General features: G+C 39.3%; 2 long non-coding RNA genes across 3 annotated transcripts in view; one reads left to right on the top strand and one right to left on the bottom strand.

Annotated features, from left to right (window-relative positions):
- The window catches only part of LOC109265323 (uncharacterized), a 216,610-nt gene that overhangs the window by 144,819 nt on the left and 51,987 nt on the right, over nucleotides 1-19,804 (bottom strand). The gene's annotated exons all lie outside the window — the stretch shown is intronic.
- LOC109265326 (uncharacterized) lies at nucleotides 3,625-8,799 on the top strand. 2 transcript variants are annotated; one of them, XR_002079128.2, is made up of 3 exons: nucleotides 3,625-3,708; nucleotides 4,993-5,072; nucleotides 8,681-8,799. It is a non-coding gene; the product is annotated as an uncharacterized LOC109265326 (long non-coding RNA). The 2 variants fall into 2 exon arrangements; XR_002079129.2 differs by lacking the exon at nucleotides 8,681-8,799 and adding an exon at nucleotides 5,926-6,611.

The following is a 19,804-nucleotide window of genomic DNA, read 5'->3' as shown; positions in this document are numbered from 1 at the left end:
AGAGTGAACATGGACCCCAAAGGGTGAACATAAACCCCACAGGGTGAGCATGGACCCCACAGGGTGAACATGACTGTCATCTCCCTTTAAGCACAACCTTTCACACAGCCTCCCAAACAACAACAATAGAGTTTGTCTCAGATCTTCCCTCATCTGCACATTCAGCCATTAAAACCATCAAGAACTACCTTTAAAATGTCCTGCAAATTTAGCCCTTCTCCATCCCATTGATATTGGTTCAGGCTTTGGTGTCCATAGCTATGGGCAGTTACAACAGCTCCAAATGGTATGCCTAAGAGTGGTCTCTGTGCTAATCCATCTCCATGCTGCCACCAGACGTCCCTCTCACCCAAGATTCTTGGCATCCACTTCTACTTCCAGATGGTTCAACTCATCTCTGAAGTCTCATCTCTTGTCTTCTTACAACCACACTTTTATGCTTCATGCACAATCAGGAAATAGTGGGCTGTAAGAGTCTGAAGCTCAGTGAAGTTCTACAAATGTATAGATTTATAAATATAGTACTTACTTATTCTTAGTAGTTCTATAGTGAATACTGTGGTGCACCATCCAGTTTCTCCCTACTCCCTGCCCTTTCAAGACCATGATGTCCATTCCTCCACTTGTTCGCAGCTGAACTCCTGTCCAAAGGAGTTGCCTCACACAACCTTATGTTCCCTCCTGGTCAGCAGCGCACGTGACTGAAGCAGGACACAAAAGCCCAGACCCCTTGCCTTGATGGGGAAATAACTCTGAAGGGTTATCTCAGGTCCGAAGCTTCCCGTGGAATAGGCTGAGCCTTCTGTTGTGACTATATGATAGTTCAACTACTTTCTCTGCCCAAACCCGCATCCCTCACTTCCAGGGAGCATTCCCCAATGAACTTCTTACATGGAAATTTCAGTCTCAGAGTCTGTTTCCAGGAAACACATGAAAAGAGAGTTTACCTCTTTAAACTTAAATATATATATATATATATTGTTTCATAATTAGTGACTTTAATTTTAATTAATGTTCATTATTGACTATTAAGCATCTTCAAGGTTTTGTTTTTATTCAGAATGTTTAAAAGAAAAGAAAGGACATCTATATCTTTAAAAAAAAAAACTATTAATTATCCAAAATCTATAAAGAGCTTATCAAACTCAACATCCAAAAAACAATCCACTTAAGAAATGGCAAAAGACATGAATAAACATTTTTCCAAAGAAGACATCCAGATGTCCAAAGGACACATGAAAAGATGCTCAACATCACTCATCATCAGGGAAATACAAATCAAAACCACAAGGAGATACCACCTTAGACCTGTCAGAATGGCTAACATTAACAACTCAGGCAACAACAGATGTTGGCCAGGATATGAAAAAAGAGGAACCCTCTTGCACTGCTGGTGGGAATGCAAACTGGTGCAGCCACTCTGGAAAACAGTACAGAGCTTCCACAAATAACAGGAATACCCTATGACCCAGCAATTGCACTACTAGGTATTTATCCAAGGGATACAGGTGTGCTGTTTCGAAGGGACACATGCACCCCAATGTTTATGGCAGCACTATCCACAACAGCCAAAGTATGGAAAGAGCTCAAATGTCCATTGACTGAAGAATGGATAAAGAAGATGTGATAGATAGATAGATAGATAGATAGATAGATAGATACACACACACATACACACACAATATGCATATATATATATATATATATATATATATATATATATATACACACACACACACACACACACAATGGAATATTACTCAGCAAATCTTACCATTTGCAATGATGCGGATGGAGCTAGAGTGTTTACTATGCTAAGTGAAATAAGTCAATCAGAAAAAGACAAATATCATATGATTTCACTCATATGTGGAGTTTTAAAAAACAAAACAGATGAACATAGGGAAAGGGACAGAAAAATAAGATAAAAACAGAGAGGGAGACAAACCATAAGAGACTCTTAAATACGGAGAACAAACTGAGGGTTGCTGGTGGGGTGCTGGGTGGGGGGATGGGCTAAATGGGCAATGGGTATTAAGGAAGGCACTTGTTGGGATGAGCACTGGGTGGTTGTAAGTAAGTGATGAATCACTAAATTCTATTATTCCTGAAACCATTATTACACTATATGTTAACTAACTTGGATTTAAATTAAAAAAATAATAATAAAAGATTAAAAAATTGTTTAAAAATTTAAAAAAAAACTATTAATTAAAAAAATGGGGGTGCCTGGGTGGCTCAGTCATTTAAGCATCTGACTCTTGATTTCTGGTCAGATCATGATCTTACATGTTGTGAGTTTGAGCCCTGTGTTGAGGCACTGTGCTGATAGCTGGTTGGGATTCTCTCTCTCCCTCTCTCTTTGCCCCTCCCTCTTTCTTTCTCTCAAAAATAAATAAATAAACATTTTTTAAAAACCTATTGATCCTCATCCATCTCCACTATCAGATATTGCTTAAAATGTTGGAGGCAGAACTCTCAAACTTGACTTTCTCATTTCCCAGCTTTGTAACATTAGTAGGTTACATATCCCCTCTGTATCTCAGTTTCTTCATCTGTAAATTGGGGATAATAATTAACAAATTGTTACTCAATGGATTGTCATGGAAATTAAATGAGCTATCATATCTGAAGTATTAAGAATGGTGCCTAGCCAAAATTGAGTGTTTAAATTCGTTGGGATAATATTAACTGCTATAATAAATAAAGCTAAAATTGTCCACTGATTCAAACACAACAGATATTTATTCCTCGTTTATGTAACATTCCAAAGCGTTCTTTGTCAACTGGGGCAACTTTTCTCTACATGGCTTTACCAGGTTCTACATTAAAGGATTCCCATTTATCTCCAATACATGGCTTCTCCATCCCTATTAGCCAGAAAAAGGAAAGAACAGAGAGGAGTGTACATGGGAAATTTCTATGGGTCACACTTGGAATTAGAGCTCATTATTTCTGCTCACATTCTACTGTGTAGAACATAATCACATGGCCACACCTAACTGCAAAGGAGCCTGGGAAATGGATTTTAGTGACTGCATAAAACTTTGCTAAAGTAATCATCATTATTATTGCTCTCATTTATTACCAACTTTCTAGCTTGGGCTCTCATCTTCATGCACCTGGAAAGTCATAATAGCTTCCTCACTAGTCTTCCTGCCACCAGACTGTCCCCCCTCCCTATACCCTTTCTCCACACCAAACCCAGAGTTATTATTATCTAAAATCCAAACCTGATCATCTCACTCACCATTCCCCAACTGCCCGCTTATGTCCTTCTGTGACTTCTCACTGCCTCAGAATCCAGTCAGAGTCCTTGCACCAGGATCCAGCCAATACATATCCCTTTGGTCTCACCTCCAGGACCTTTTTTTTTTATTTTTTATTTATTTTTTTTAATTTTTTTTAACGTTTATTTATTTTTGAGACAGAGTACGAACAGGGGAGGGTCAGAGAGAGAGGGAGACACAGAATCTGAAACAGGCTCCAGGCTCTGAGCTGTCAGCACAGAGCCCGATGCGGGGCTCGAACTCACAGACTGTGAGATCATGACCTGAGCCCAAGTCGGACGCTCAACCGACTGAGCCACCCAGGCGCCCCCTCCAGGACCTTTTTATCTTACAGCTGGCATCTGTGACTGGACACTGTGGATACTCTAGTGGATAAGGTAGACAGGACCCTGCCTTATGGACTTTACATTTTAGTGAGGTAAGCAAAACCAGTAAACAAATAAATATACAATATTAAGTAGTAAAGACTATAGTGAAGAAAAATAAAGGGTAAGGACATTAAGGACATTAAGAGTGATGAGCTAAATAAATAGATAAATAAATAACATATTAAATTTTACTGGCAGGTGACAGCTATTTCACAGAGAGATATGTTGTGGACTTGATCTTCACTATAGTTACCTTTGTGACTGCATATTACAAAAGAGTTCTTATCGCTGACCTATATTTGTGTTTCTTTGAACTTCTTTTATGACAGTTATTCAGGGAAACAATATAGATTGCCTAATGTGCTATTTGTGTGGGATATTGACAGAATAACACAATTTATTATCGCCCACTGGGGAGTTAGAGTACAAAGGGCTCATGTTTCCCCCTACAATCTTCTTTGCAGAAAAAATCAACATAAAAATATTTAATAAAATCAGGTTTTACTCAAGTATATAAAACTTTCATTTTTTTTAATTGCCTAGACAATGTTATTGTCACTTTGGGTAATTTTTAAAATGTTACATTCGTGATGTTCCTGCCACCTTACTGGATTTAGATTTTCAAATTCAGGAGATGTGAAGTTAAAGATTTTCCTGTAGATGCTGTTCATTTAATCAAGGTAAACAGACTTAGATCTTTAATGGTCAAATATGAGCATGTGCTATGATGTGACATACATATAAAGCTATGAATTCCTCTCAGAATCCTCTATTTAAAAATTGGAACTTTTTTAAAATGTTTATTTATTTTTGAGAGAGAAAGAGAGCACAAGGGTGTAGGGAAGGTGGCGGGGGGGGGGGGGGTTGCGGAACAGAAGATCCAAAACGAGCTCTGTGCTGATAGCAGAGAGCCTGATGTGGGGCTCAAACTCACAAGCTGTGAGATCATGACCTGAGCCAAAGAAGCTTAACCACCTGAGCCACACAGGCACTCTAAAATCTGGAACTTTTAATTTATGATAGCAAAAGAGAGTTGCAAACAATTTAATTGTCAAATAGTTGGAGAATCTTTAAATAACAATTGGAGTACTATACTGTCATCAAAACTCAAGCTTTTGTAAAATACTTAAGAGCAAGGAAAAATAGGTGGGCTATATAACCAGGTGAAGAGAATGTAAGAGTGTAAAGAATGTAATTGTAGGAATCTGGTTTAGAAAACTGAAAATAACCTAAAAGAAGTCAACAGACTGGCAGTCCAGAACGGGTATGGTTAGCATTACAAAATTATCAGAGACCCAGAGCCTTCAACATTGCTACTCTCCTTTCCTTAGCAGGTGACTTCCAAACCATGGCTCAAGGTGGTTGCTTGAACTCCATCTGTTATACCTACATCCCAGTCATCAAAAGGAAACAGGTAAAAAAGGGGCATGCTTCTCATGGCAGACAGAATAATGGCCCGCTAAAGATGCCATGTCCCAACCCCTGAAACTGATAAATATGTTACCTTACACAGAAAAAGGGACTTGGAAGATATGACTAAGTTAAAGATCTTGATGGGGAGTTTATCCTAGATTATCAAGTGGCCCCGATGTAATCACAAGGATCCTTATGAAGGGCAGCAGAAGGGTGAGAGTAAGAGATGTGACAATGGAGGCAGAGGTCAGAGTGATGCGAGAAAGGGGCCCAGAGCCAAGAAATGAATGCAGCCTTTAGAAGCTGGAAAAGGGAAAGAAAGTCTATCCTACAGCCTCCAGAAGGGACACAGCCCTGTCAACTCATTTTAGACTTCTGACCTCCAGAACTATAAGACAAGAAATTTGTGTTGTGCTAATCTCCTAATTTTGCAGCAATTTCTTACAGCAGCAGTAGGAAACTAATACATCCTCCCTTAACTTCCCAAGGAAGAAGGTAAAAATAGATAATCGGACACAGTTAACATATTCTGCCACATTTCCTTTAAAAAATATATATTCCAAAGGAAATAGGTTATGTTTTTCTAGAAGTCTTGGGTTTCAAAATGGAACCCCAAACTCAATTCTAAATTACATAAGGTTAAGCAAGGGGAGGAGAGGTTATTTACAATATATTTGAATCTCACCCCATTAAGGAAGAAGTATAGGATAAATTGTATATCCATAGGGCTTGTAACCAAGGACTTGTCCAACGTCAGCCCACCCCCTTCTCTCTCTCTCTCTCTCTCTCTCTCTCTCTCTCTCTCTCTCTCTCATTCTCTTTCTCTCACTTCCCTCTGCTTTTCTCTGTTTCAGTTCATTCTCATCTACTGAAAATGGACCTTGCTCATATGTTGAGAACCAAGGGAGTGGGCATCCAACTTAAAGACCTTCATCTCATCATTGATTCATTTGCCACGTGTTTGTTGAGTCCCTACCATGTGCTAGGCCAGTGAACAAGACAGACAAGTCCTGGCCTCATTCTGGTAGTGGATATGGATAATAAACAAATACATAAATCAAGATCCTTAGAAACTAGGATCTTGTTTTTCATTGTTTATTAGGTATGATGATGGAAATGTGCAGACAGATGAAATACAGAGTAACTGGGAGACCTCAATTTATACTGGGTGGTCAGGGAAGGCTTCTCTGAAAAGCTGACATCTAAGACCCCATAGATAAATAAAGCAGACATGAGCATGACCCAGGGGGCCTCAAACACCCCACGATAGCTTCTTGAAGTAACAGAAGGGAGACCAGCATCCCTGGTGCCAAGTGAGCATATGGGGATGGTAAAAGATGAGGCTAGGTGCTACATCCAACAGAACTTCATGGATACATCTTGGTTTTTCTAGAAGAGTCCTCATTATACCTGAGTCCCCACCATAAATATTAAGAGCCACAGGTTGGAAGCTAAATTTTTCAGTCACCTTGCATATGCAGCTACGGGAGTCAGGATTTTTTTCCTGAGAGAAACAACAGAAAGGCATTGACAAGTTTTGAGCAGGGCAATACCAAGATCTGATTTATATTTAATATCACTGGAAACCAGAGAATGAGTTAATAAATACAGCAAGTTAAATATGTCTACATTTGGAGTACTGATGTTTTTAAATAGAAATCAATATCGAGGTAAAATAAAAAGAGGTATAATTTATGACGCAGCATAAGGCATAGGTATACCCTCACCAACCTCATGAACACATAGGCCTTAAAACCACCACTCTGCTTGTGATTCTTCCTCCTTCTCTTAAACTCAGAAGCACTTTCTGAGGCAGAACGTAGCTCCAGCTTTCTGGGTTTCATAGCAACTTGGCAGTGCAATGCTTCTAGGCTGAAATCCCGACTTCCATGGATTCATGCTGTTTCAGCCACAAATATTTACCTTACCTGGCTCCTGGGGCTAATTAAAGGGGCAGGGCTCCATTCCACTTGGCTTTCCCCTAAATTGCTTTCAGAGTCAGAAGCAGCTGCCGGATGAGAATGACAGCTCTATAATTCATCTCTACATCCACACAGTGACTCGCTCACAAGCGTCCTTTTCAAATTAGGAAATACCCTGCCCTTGCCACTTTCCTACTGGATTTGAAACTGCATCTCCTTAAAATGATTTCTCCTAGCTTGCAGCTGCCTCTAGAGCTACTAAGAGCCTACTGTACCATTTAGAACACTGTTTCGTTGCAAATATTTATTCTTATTGTAAAACTTATACATGTTTACTGTAAAAGATTCGAGAAGGTGAGAATTGAAAAGTGAATTTTTCCCTCTCTGCTCCCTCAGCCCCTGTCACAGACCCAATGAATGAATGCCTTTCTCCTGGTAACCTCTGTTAATCAGTTTTGGCCATTTTCTATGCATATACATGAAAACAGAGAAACCTTTATTGGCATTTAAATAGGTTGTCCCACAGGCTTTAAAGCGATTTCATGATAACAAGTCAGTCCAGATTTGGTAAACCATGAAATGGTATCACGGTTTGTTGGCAGAATCTGAAGACTCCGCTCTTCTCACAAAGCAGAATAGCGGAGTTAATCCTGGTTACACTTCAGAACAGAACCAGTTAATCCTGGTTACAATTCAAACCATCAGGGCCAGGAAGAAACCAGACAGGAAGTAACTTTGCAACTCTGAAGACAGACTCAGAGCTCTAGTGGGGGAGGACCATAGATGGAGAAGCTGGAAATCGAGTCTGAGCAGGGGCTCAGAGGTCAGGGTCTTGTCCAGAGGGGTGGAGAAGCACCGTGGAGTCTACTGTGGTCACTGGGGTAATGGAAGGTAGCAGAATCGGAGAAGCCAGGAAGGAAAGATGGGTTTTCCTTAGTGGGAAAGTGGAGATACTGCTGGGAAAACAGAACACATCCACAGAGCGAGAGGACAGAGGAGGGCATCCCTCTGGGGGTTAGGAGGCTGAGAATCATCATGAGAGAGAGAGATGGAATCTCCCTCTGAGGGACTTTGGATAAGTTCTAATAATATTACATGTTGCCTTTCAAGTACTTCTCTTTGGTATTGTTTATGGTGGTAAAGTACATATAACACCACTTTAACCATTTTTTAATGTACAGTTCAGTGGCTTTAAGTACCTTCACACTGTCATGCAGCCACCAGCACATCTCCAGATCTCTTTTCATCTTGCAAAAACTGAATCTCTGTCCCCCTGAAACATGGACTCCCCGTTCCCCACTCCTCCCACTCCTGGCAACCACCATTCTACTTTCTGACTACTCTAGGGGCCTCCTATGGGTTGAATCATACAATATTTGGCCTTTGCTGACTGGCTTACTTCACTTAGCATAATGTCTTCAAGGTTCATCCATGTTGTAGAATGTGTCAGAATTCCTTCCTTTTTAAAACCGAATAATATTCCACTGTATGTATCTATCATTCTCTTTATTTACTCATCCATTTATTCATGGATACTTGGGGTCACTTTTCCACCACCTGGATATTGTGAATAATGATGTTATGAATATGCGTATGCTTTCAAGTATTTTTCTGAATGAAATAGTTCAGGTCACGGAAGACGAACAGGGTTTTTTGTTTGTTCTGTTTTTGTGTGTTTTCCTTTAAGGAGAGAAGGGCATTCCCAGGTGAGGGAAAAGCATAGATGAAATTGTGGAATGGAGAGGCATAGCTTGACCAATGAAGGGCAGGAGGCTCCATGGGGCAGCAGCATGGAAGGGGATAGAGTGAAAGGTGAGGTAAGAAACATGGTCAGGGCAGGTGAAAGTACAGAAAATAATAGAATATTTTCACCACCCAGTTGTGTCATATGTTAATATCCTGCCATATTTTCTCAATTTTTAAAAGAAATATAGTATTTTGGATACAACTGATGCTCCCTGCACAACCCCCCGTCCGAATTTCCACTCCCCTTTGCAATGGTACCCATTTTCCTGAATTCCAAGTTTTATATGTTCCATGCTTTATGATTGTACTACATGTGTGAATCATGTGTTTTCATGCTTTTAAAAATGCTTTTAAACTTTATTATATGAATGGTATAATACTTTGTATACATCCTTTTCCACCTTTTTCCCCATTAACATTATGTTTTGAGGATTTGTCTAGATTATTTCATATTTGAATTCCATTGAATAAATATTTCACACTCTATTTTTCCACCTTTGCAAGCAACACTACAATGAACATTCTTGTACATTTTCCTTGTGAGACTTTAGGCTGTGGACCTAGATGTGGAATTGTTGGGTTCAAGGGTAACGTGCATCTTCAACTTTATTTGTGAAGTAAAATTGCTCTCCAACCAAGCGGTTGTATCAATTTACACTTCCATAAGCAGTATACAGTTGTTTCCATTTTGCCCCACTCTCTGCCAACAATGAATAGTCAGATTTTTTTTTAAGTTGCCAAAATAGCACAGTTGGTGAAGAGCCCAGTTTTTGAGCATCACTCTTGGTATCCAAATCCTAGCTTTATCACTTACTAGTTGTATGAGCTTTGGTCCTATTTTCCCTCTCTGGAAGAGGAAAGAGTTGGTAGTACCAACCTCATGCATTTATTGCAACATTTTAGTGTGTTAACACATGGAAAGCATCTAGAACCATATATGGCTAGTGCTCAATAATGTCACCAATATGCATCAGAATTTTTGAATTGGCCATTCAAGTCTTGTCTTCTGTAAACTTCTTATTCTTTCCCTTACCCTTTTTCATATTGATTTGTAGGTATTCTTTAAATCTCCTGAGTAATAATCATTTGTATTTATATGTTCCAAATATCTTCTTTTGGCCCGTGTCTCATCATTTTAGTTTTTATGACATATTTTGTCATTAAGTTTTTTTTAATTAAAAAAAAATGTTTTTAATGTTTTTATTTTTCAGAGAAAGACAGAGACAGAGTGTGAGCATGGGAGGGACAGAGAGAGAGGGAGACACAGAATCCAAACTAGACTCCAGGATCTGAGCTGACAGCATAGAGCCCGAAGTGGGGCTGGAATCTGTGAACCATGAGATCATGACCTGAGCCGAAGTTGGACACTCAACCGACTGAGCCACCCAGGTGCCCTTGTCATGTTTTTCATCAGAATGTAGCCAAATGTATCATCACTTATTTTTTTTCTTGTTCAATTTTTTTCCTCACTGTGGTCATAAAAATATTCTCAAATATTTTCTTTTATGAAAGTTGCTTTTAAAAGATTTATTTTTAGAGAGAGAGGGAGCATGAGTGGGGGAGAGGGGCAGAGGAAGAGAGAGAGAAAAAGAGAGAGAGAGAGAGAATCTTTCTTTAAAATGTTTATTTACTTATTTTTGAGAGAGAGAGAAAGAGCGTGTGCCAGCAGGGGGAGGACAGAGAGAGAGGGAGACAGAAAATCTCAAGCAGGCTCCATGCCGTCAGCACAGAGCTCCTCATGGGCCTTGAAACCCACGAACCAGGAAACCATGACCTGAGCCAAAATTAAGAGTTAGACGCTTAATGACTGAGCCATCCAGGCACCACAGAGAGAATCTTTTTTTTTTTTAATGTTTTTACTTATTTTTGAGAGAGAGAGACAGAGAGAACGCACACACACCAGTGGGGGAGTGGCAAAAAGGGAGGGAGGCGGAGGGTCCGAAGCAGGCTCTGTGCTGACAGCAAAGAGCCCAATGTGGGGCTCTAACTCACAAACCTAACTGCGAGATCATGACATGAAACAAAGTCAGACACTTAACTAACAGAGCCGCCCAGGTGTCCCGAGAGAGAGAGAGAGAGAGAGACGGAGACAGAGAGACAGAGACAGAGACAGAGAATCTTAAGTAGGCTCCATGCTCAGCACAGAGCCAGACACGGGGCTTGATCCCATGAGCTTTCCCATTTTGGTCTTCTTCAAACTTGTTTCTCCTTCGCTCTTCCATATGACTTTCTGGATCATCTTCTCAAGTATACAAAAAAAAATCATTTGGGATTTTGATTGGGATTGTTTTGAATTTATTAACTAATGTGGAAAGACCTGGCATTTTTTATAATATTAAATTTTTTAAATTATTTATTGATATTGTACAGGAATATAAATTCTTTTTATACTAATCTTGTATCTAGTAACATGCTGATATCTTATACTCATTCCTATAGCTTGTTTGTATTTTTTCTTAGATTCTATAAATGCAGTAATATTCCTATCAGTAGTGATACTTTTGTTTTTGTTTTCTTTTCCAATCCTCAAGGCTTTTCTTTTCTTCTCTTAGTGCTCTGGTTGGGATCTTCAAATAGTGACTGGATGGAAACAGTGATAATGGGCAGCTTTTTTATTCCTGATATTAGAAGGGATAATTCCAAACTTTCACCAGTAAATATAATGTTTGCTACAAGTTTCTGATAGATATATTTATTCAATTAAGATAATTCTCCCTAGAGGCGCCTGGGTGGCTCATTTGGTTTGGCATCCAACTCTTGGTTTTGGCTCAGGTCATGCTCTTGCAGTCATGGGATCAAGACCAACATAGATTCTCCATAGAGCATGGATTCTCTCTCTCTCACTCTCTCTTTCTCTCCCTCTCTCTGCCCCTCTCCTGCCCATGCATACTCTCTCTGTGTGTCTGTCTCTTAAAATAAATAAACATTAAAAAAAGAACTACCCCTACTCAATACCAAAACAATAAAATCCCCAATAACCCAATTAAAAAATGGGCAAAGATTTGAATAGATATTTCTCCAAAGAAGAAATACAAACAGCTAGCAGGTATATGAAAAGGTGTTCAACATCACCAATCATCAGGGAAATACATATAAAAACCATAAGGAGATATCATCTCACACCTATTAGGATAGCTGTTATTAAAGAATCAAAGGTAACAAGTGTTGGCAAGGATGTTGAGAAATTGGAACCCACCATACACTGTTGGTGGAAATATGAAGTGATGCAACCACATGGAAAACACTATGGAAGTGCCCCAGTTACTCAAAAACTTAGAAGTGGAACTACCACACGATCCAGCAATCCCACTCCTAGGAGCATCCAGAAGAAATGAGATCAGGATCTCAAAGAGATCCATGTACTCCCACATTCATTCTAGCATTATTCACAACAGCCAACATATGGAACAACCCAAATGTCTATTGACAGAAGAATGGATAAATAAAATGTGGTATATACATACAGAGGCACATTATCCAGCCTTAAAAAAGAAGTAGATCCTACAATTTGCAGCAACATAAATGGACCTGGAAGATATTATACTAAGTGAATAAGTCAGTCACAGAAGGACAAATAGTCCCATGATTCTACTCATATAGAAAACAGAAAGGCAGCTGGGTGGCTCAGTCAGTTGAGCGTCCAACTTCACCTCTGGCCATGATCTTGCAGGCCGTGTATTTGAGCCCCGCGTCTGGCTCTGTTCCAACAGCTCGGAGCCTGGAGCCTACTTCAGATTCTGTGTCTCCCTCTCTCTCTGCCCCTCCCCTGTTCACGCTCTGTCTCTCTCAAAATAATAAACATTAAAAAAAATTTTTTTAAAGAAAATAGAATGGTGGTTTCCAGGAGATAGAGGAAAAGGGAAATGAGATGTTCAATGAGCATAATATTACACTTATATGAAATGCTTAAGTTCTGGAGATCTGTTTACAACATAGTTTTTATCGTTAACAGTATGGTCTCGTGCACTTAAAAACTTGCTAAGAGGGAAGATCTCATGTTGCGTTTTTACCACACGCACAGAAAAACAGCAAAGGGACTCAAGGAAACTTTTGGAGGTGATGGATATGTATATTACCATGATTGTGGTGCTATCGGAAGTGAACGTTTATGTCCAAACTCATAAAATTATATAAATATGTGCAGCTTTTTGGTATATTTATTACATATACTTCAATAAAGCTGTAAAACTAATTTTTTTTAAATGTCAGGCTCAAGTAACAGTGAAAGGGCATGTTCTTGCCTTTACCAAGGAGAATCTGGGATGAGATTTCCATTCCAAAATTGTTCCCTGAAATGGACAACCTACATTTGCTAGATCAAATAGTGCCCAATATTCAGAATAATTTCCAGTTTTGTGAAATAAATATATACAAAATAAAATTCCTTACTATTTGTATTTCCTGTTTTTTTTTAAATATGAAAGAGTGTCCTATTTTAACAAAAGATTTTTCTGCCTCTATTAAGATAATTATGTGCTTTTTCCTTTGCTCTTTCCCTTTTCAATTTGTTAATCTGGTAAATTATAGTAATAGATTTTCCTAACATTAAATAATCCTTGCTTTCCTGGGATAAACCCAATAGTGTATTATTTTCATTAAGTCACTGATTTTGCTGAATTTTATCAGAATTTATACCTTTATATTTAGAAGTAAGGTTGGCAGGAAGCAAAAGCAAAAATGAACTACTGGGACTCGATCAAGATAAAAAGCTTCTGCACAGCAAAGAAACAATCAAGAAAACTAAAAGCAGCCTATGGAATGGAAGAAGATATTTGCAAATGACATATCTGATAAAGGGTTAGTATCCAAAATTGATAAAGAACTTTTCAAACTCAACACCCAAAAAACAAACAATACACTTAAGAAATTGGCAAAAGACATGAATAAACATTTTTCCAAAGAAGACATCCAGATGTCCAAAGGACACATGAAAAGATGCTCAACATCACTCATCATCAGGGAAATGCAAATTAAAACCACAATGAGATACCACCTCACACCTGTCAGAATGGCTAACATTAACAACTCAGGCAACAACAGATGTTGGTCAGGATATGGAGATAGAGGAACCATCTTGCACTGCTCGTAGGAATGCAAACTGGTGCAGCCACTCTGGAAAACAGTATGGAGGTTCCTCAAATAATTAAAAATAGGAATACCCTATGACCCAGCAATTGCACTACTAGGTATTTACCCAAAGGATACAGAAATGCTGATTCAAAGGGGCACATACACACCAATGTTTATAGCAGCACTATCAACAATAGCCAAAGTATGGAAAGAGCTCAGGTGTCCATCGACTGAAGAATGGATAAGAAGATGTGGTGTACATAGACAATGGAATGTTACTCAGCCATCAAAAAGAATGAAATCTTGCCTTTTGCAATGATGTGGATGGAGCTAGAGTGTATTATGCTAAGTGAAATAAGTCAGTCGGAGAAAGACACATACCATATGATTTTACTCATATGTGGAATTTAAGAAACAAAACAGATGAATAGAGGGGAAGGGGGAAATAAAAAGAGACAGAAGCAAACCATAAGAGACTCTTAAGTATAAAGAACAAACTGAGGGTTGATGGAGGGGAGGTGGGCAGGGGGATGGGCTAAATGGGTGATGGGTATTAATGAGGGCACTTGTGATGAGCACTGGGTATTATATGTAAGTGATGAATCACTCCATTCTACTTCTGAAACTGATATTACACTATATATTAACTAACTAGAGTTTAAATAAAAATTTTAAATAACAACAACAACAAAAGAAATAGAAGTAAGGTTGGCTTACAATTTTCCCTATTATCCTTGTCTTATTTTGGATTCAGGTTTGTTCCAGTCTAATAAAATGAGTTTTAAGGTATTGTTTATTTTCATGCTCTATTTATATTCTCTGGACTGTTCATAGAAGATTGGGATTATATGTTCTTATAAATTTGGTAAAACTTGCCTGTAAGAAACTAACTATATCTTAATTCATAATGTGAGTAGATTTAATCACTGATTTAATGTCTTTCAAGGTCGTAGAATTTTTTTTTTAATTTTAATGTTTATTTATTTACTTTTGAGAGAGAGAGAGCACAAGTGGTGGAAGGACCAGAGGGAGAGAGGGAGACACAGAATACAAAGCAGGCTCCAGGCTCTGAGCTGTCAGCGCAGAGCCCAATGCTGGGCTCGAACCCATGAACCACAAGATCATGACCTGAGATAAAGTCACTGACTCAGTCAATCGACAGAGCCACCCAGGCACCCCAAGGTCATTGGACTTAGGTCATTTATTTCCTCTTGAGTCAGTTTTAATTAACAATAGTTTTCTAGAAAATTGACCATTTTGCATATTTCAAATTAATTGACCCAAAGCTGTACGTGATTGTCCCTTGTTACCTGTTTTAATTTCCAGTATATTTGTAGTTATGTTGCTTTTCAATTCCTAATTTCAATATTGTTTTGAGTATCTTTTGAATGTAATACCATGCTGAGACTGGCCACCAGGAAGCCCAGTTTTAAATGAGTTGTAATGGCCCATCCCTACAACAGCCCAGAGTTTGAAGTAGGAATAGAAATAGAAAGACCACTAGAACTATTCCCCAACAACTTTTGTCTACTGTCCCTAATTCCTTCCTGTGAAACCACATAAGCTCAAATGCATGCTTATATATACTCCTTAGAAATTTGTACTCTTGCATAAATGCAAAGTGGTGGTGATCTATTTTCTCTAATTGCTCAGTCCATTCAAAGAACAGAAGACAATAACATATCTCTCCTGAAATATATCTTCTACAGCTTAAGTATCCTCAGTCTAATAGTTACTCAAATATCTTGTATCACAAGCCCTTTGTTATCCTCCCCCACCCCTTCTAGTGTTCCATCCCAGTGTACCAACCTGCTAAACTGAATCCTTTACCCCAGGTATGGTCTGACCTACACAAGTAGGATGGGTCCTTGCTGTGCTTCCTAAAATACACTGATGTTCTGCTCACTCCATCACACCACTGACTCGTGTTAATTTTGCAGTCAACCAAACATTTGGGGTTTTTTCACACAGGCTGTTGAGGAATCTTTATTCCCAAGTAATATAGGAGCAAAACTCCATTATGTAACTCCTTAGCCGACTGACTTACAAAGAGAATTTAAAGATGACTGAGCTATGAACACGCATCCTTGTAAGTGAGGATGGAGGGGCTAGCAGACGGTCCTGTCCTCCTGTCCTCAGCCATCTAGGGGAAGAGCCCTTCCTTTATAAAGGAAGGCATGTCAGCTGGGCCATACTGTGGTACAATTGCCAAGAGCAGGGAGGGAAAAAGAATTGTCATTTGTTGAGGACCTACTGGGGGCCAAATCTACGTTGGGGGCTTTACATCTGTTATCTAAACTTTAGTCCTCATAACAACACCGAGTCAAGGTGTTGAGAGAGAGAGAGGGGTAAATAAATGAATGCCAGATAAAAAATATCCCCAGTTTATTTATGAGGAACCAAGACTCAGAGTATGACTTGCCCCAAAGGATAAAGCTAAAAAGCAACGAAGCCTTATTTGACTCTAGAATTTAATTTCTTCTCCACTGCCAAGCAGGACTGGATAAATGTGGGTGGAGATATCAAGCAGCAGGCATCAAGGGCACTTGCGTGATGTTTTATAGTTTAGTGAAGGACTTTCACCTACATTAATGCTTTTAAGTTGATCTTCATAACATCCTCATGTGGGAGGCAAAGCAGATGATACAATCTTTATTTTACAGGTAAAGATAATAGCTCTCAGAGAATCAAGTGACCTACCCAAGGTCACCCAGCTAGCCAATGAGGTTGCAGGGCAGATCTTAACCCGAGCCTCTCTGTTAGCAAGCACCTGGAAAGCACCCCTCCTGGCAGCTGGAATAGGGCAAGGAGGTCATGGGGCGGCTGGGGCACATGCTCATGACAGATGTGGATGTGGGAAAGGGAACAGCTCGACACCCTAACCTTACCAAGAAAATGTAATGCTCTGTTATTATTTTGAGGCTTCAGGAGTCACAGGAGAAGGAAATCCTGGACTAATGGCCAAGAAGCAGAGCAGCCTAGGACAGATAACATCGCTGTTTCTTCCACAGCAAAGGCAAGGCCACCTTTTACTACCAACAACATTGGTGTGATAGATCCTTGTGGAGAACAGGGCCATGAGCTGGTGAACCTACTGACCTTCATTTAATTTCTTCAGCAAAGCTAGAATCTTAAAATAATAATAATAATAATAATAATAATTATATTATTAATTATTAATTATTAATAATAATAATTATTATTATTATAATGAAAAACAAAACAAAACCTCAAAATGAATCCAATGTGTTCATTTCACAATCCACTGAAGACATGTAGATTTAATATCAATCAAGTATCCACAGAACATTTGGTTTAACCAGTTACTTAAACTCCACTTAAGTTAAGCACTGTCTTATTCAAGCACTCAAAACGGAGGCTTTGCCAGTTCATTGGCAATTTGCCTGCTGGTAACTGGTTTCCACATGATCCCGACTGAAACCAAATTCCCCCCAGCTGGGAGATTCTCGTTTTCTCTAGGCCACCAATTCACGTCTATTGTCCTCTCTCAAGCCTGGCTGAGAAACTGTGCTCCTGGAGCCCCTAAATTACTCAGGAGAGTCTACCTGCACTGAACATGCAAGCTGGCACTCTTTACCTGTCTACAGATGATGGACAATCGAAAGTTCCTGAGAGTTTTGTTCCTCAAGCCAAAACGTTCAAAAATCGAGGAGAGGACCCTGAGCATTTTTTTCTAGTCCTTTCCAAGCCTCACTGTGGCTCAAGTTCACCCAAGAATATACAGATGCCTGGACTACTGTCAGAAAGGACTCTGCTACGGAGAAATGTGTTAAGCTATATTGTGAGGACGCCATATCCACACAACAGCAAAATACAAGCTGTAGAAAAATGAGATGAAGGGAGAGCTTGTAGATTTCAAGAGACTTAAGAGGTATGACAACCAATGTGACGTTAGAACTCAGTTGATTCCCATTTCAAACAAACACGAGGTGAAAACAACAAACAAAAAAAAACAGAAGAAAATTTGGAACACTTGGAAGACAACTGAAAATTTGAACATCAGTTGGGTGTATGACAACATCAAGGACTTACTGCTATTTCTGTTTGAATGTAATAATGGTATTGTGGTTTTTTAAAAAAAAACAGGGGGCGCCTGGGTGGCTCAGTCGGTTAAGCGTCCGACTTCGGCTCAGGTCACGATCTCACGGTATCTGAGTTCGAGCCCCGCGTCGGGCTCTGTGCTGACTGCTCAGAGCCTGGAGCCTGTTTCAGATTCTGTGTCTCCCTCTCTCTCTGACCCTCCCCCGTTCATGCTCTGTCTCTCTCTGTCTCAAAAATAAATAAACGTTAAAAAACAAAACAAAACAAAACAAAAAACAGTTTACATCTGGTAGAGAAATGTACTGAAATATTTTGATAATATTTGAGAATAATGTGATGATAAAATGATATGATGTTTAGAATTTGCTTCAAAAAGGAGGCGTAAATAGAAACATAGAGGAAGCAAGGCTGGCCTTTAGTTGATACTTATTGCATCTGGGTGTTAGGTTCATGGGGGTAAGTGGGGTTCATTATGCCGTTTTGGTCTACTTTCAGAACATTTGTGAAAATTTCCATAATAAAATTTAAATCTCCCTAGGTTCGCAAACTGTTGTATTTCTCCCCCCACCAACCTCACACACTCATGTGCATACTCATACATATCAACCACCTGTTCCAACGTGAACTCAAGGTTTATTCCCCAGAGAAGAAGAAAAAGAAAGTGGGAGTAGAACACTTTTGTACTGTGTACAAATACAAACAAGTTTCAGAGTTTCTCATGAGTTGTACTAGTTCTAGACTGAGGCATGTAGAAGAACTGTTACTAACATCAAATCAGTCTAGTTACTTTTAGTAAAAGACTAAAAGACTATTCCCTAACCTTTTAAATTAAAGCAATTTGTTTCTTTCTTCATAAACTTCCCCTGCCTGCAGTTCATGAGGTTTATGTGTTTGTGTATGTGTGCAAAGGGCCACCATGTACATTCGTGCAGGTTGTGCATAGCACAAGGGCTTCACATCTAACGGGGCACCCTTCAAGTTGTCAACACTGTACATTTGCATTTTTATGATGATAACTGTCTTGCAAGTGGAAATAAAATGTCTTGTTCTAACAAAACGAGTGTTTAATTAACTTTCCAACAGACGGAAGCAAATGTGGTCTGAAGATACAGGCTCCTTTTCTAATTATGGACTTACCATATGGAGTAGCAGTGGACCTGATCTGCCTAACTACCTGAGTTTGAATTCCCTCCCCCAAAACCACTCACTGACTTTATTATAATCTTCATAAGTTACTTAATAGCCCAGAGCTCAAGTTTCTTCATCTGTAAAATGGGATTATAAAATTGAGAGCATTGGTCAAAGCCCTAAATGTATATGAAACAGTTGCCTGGCAAATCATAAGCCTTCAACCAGTGTTAGAGATTAGCTATTATCATAGCTACTCGTACACATCTAATTTTGGGGGGGGGGGGGGCGTGCATGTGTGTGTTGTGTCGTTTATAAATTCATTGAATAAATTATTGCAATGGACTTCAAAAAGACTATATCCACTAATTCAGACTATTTTAAAAACAGGACATCTTTTTGTAACCAAGTTTTGAAGGATGTGGCAAAGTTCAAGGTCCAGGTAAGCAGCAGGGGTGTATCAGCCTTCCTGCACACAGGAGCTATGTGCATATGCTGATCAAGAGCTCTGTGACCAAATATTCTGGGGTTTTTCCATCCTAACTACTTGGCCAGGAAGTCTGTAATGGGAAAAGATCCAGTGGGAGTTGCCAGCCACAAAGGGGTATTACCCCACAGGCAGAATAGAGTCAAAACGTTTCAAGAGGTTAAAAGTCTATTTTTAAAAGGAAAGAACACAGAGTATGCCTTTAACTTGGTGTTAAAAATAAACTCAGCTGCCTCCTTTACACTTCCCACCCCCTCCCCCTGTCCTCCCATACCCTGCACTGCCCATAGGGAAGAAAGACTACTAGTGTTTCATTCT

This window comes from Panthera pardus, unplaced genomic scaffold (assembly GCF_024362965.1).
Source record: "Panthera pardus isolate Hobbes unplaced genomic scaffold, ASM2436296v1 HiC_scaffold_6, whole genome shotgun sequence".
Taxonomy (NCBI): Eukaryota; Metazoa; Chordata; class Mammalia; order Carnivora; family Felidae; genus Panthera; species Panthera pardus.
This window is presented reverse-complemented; position numbering and strand designations above follow the sequence as displayed.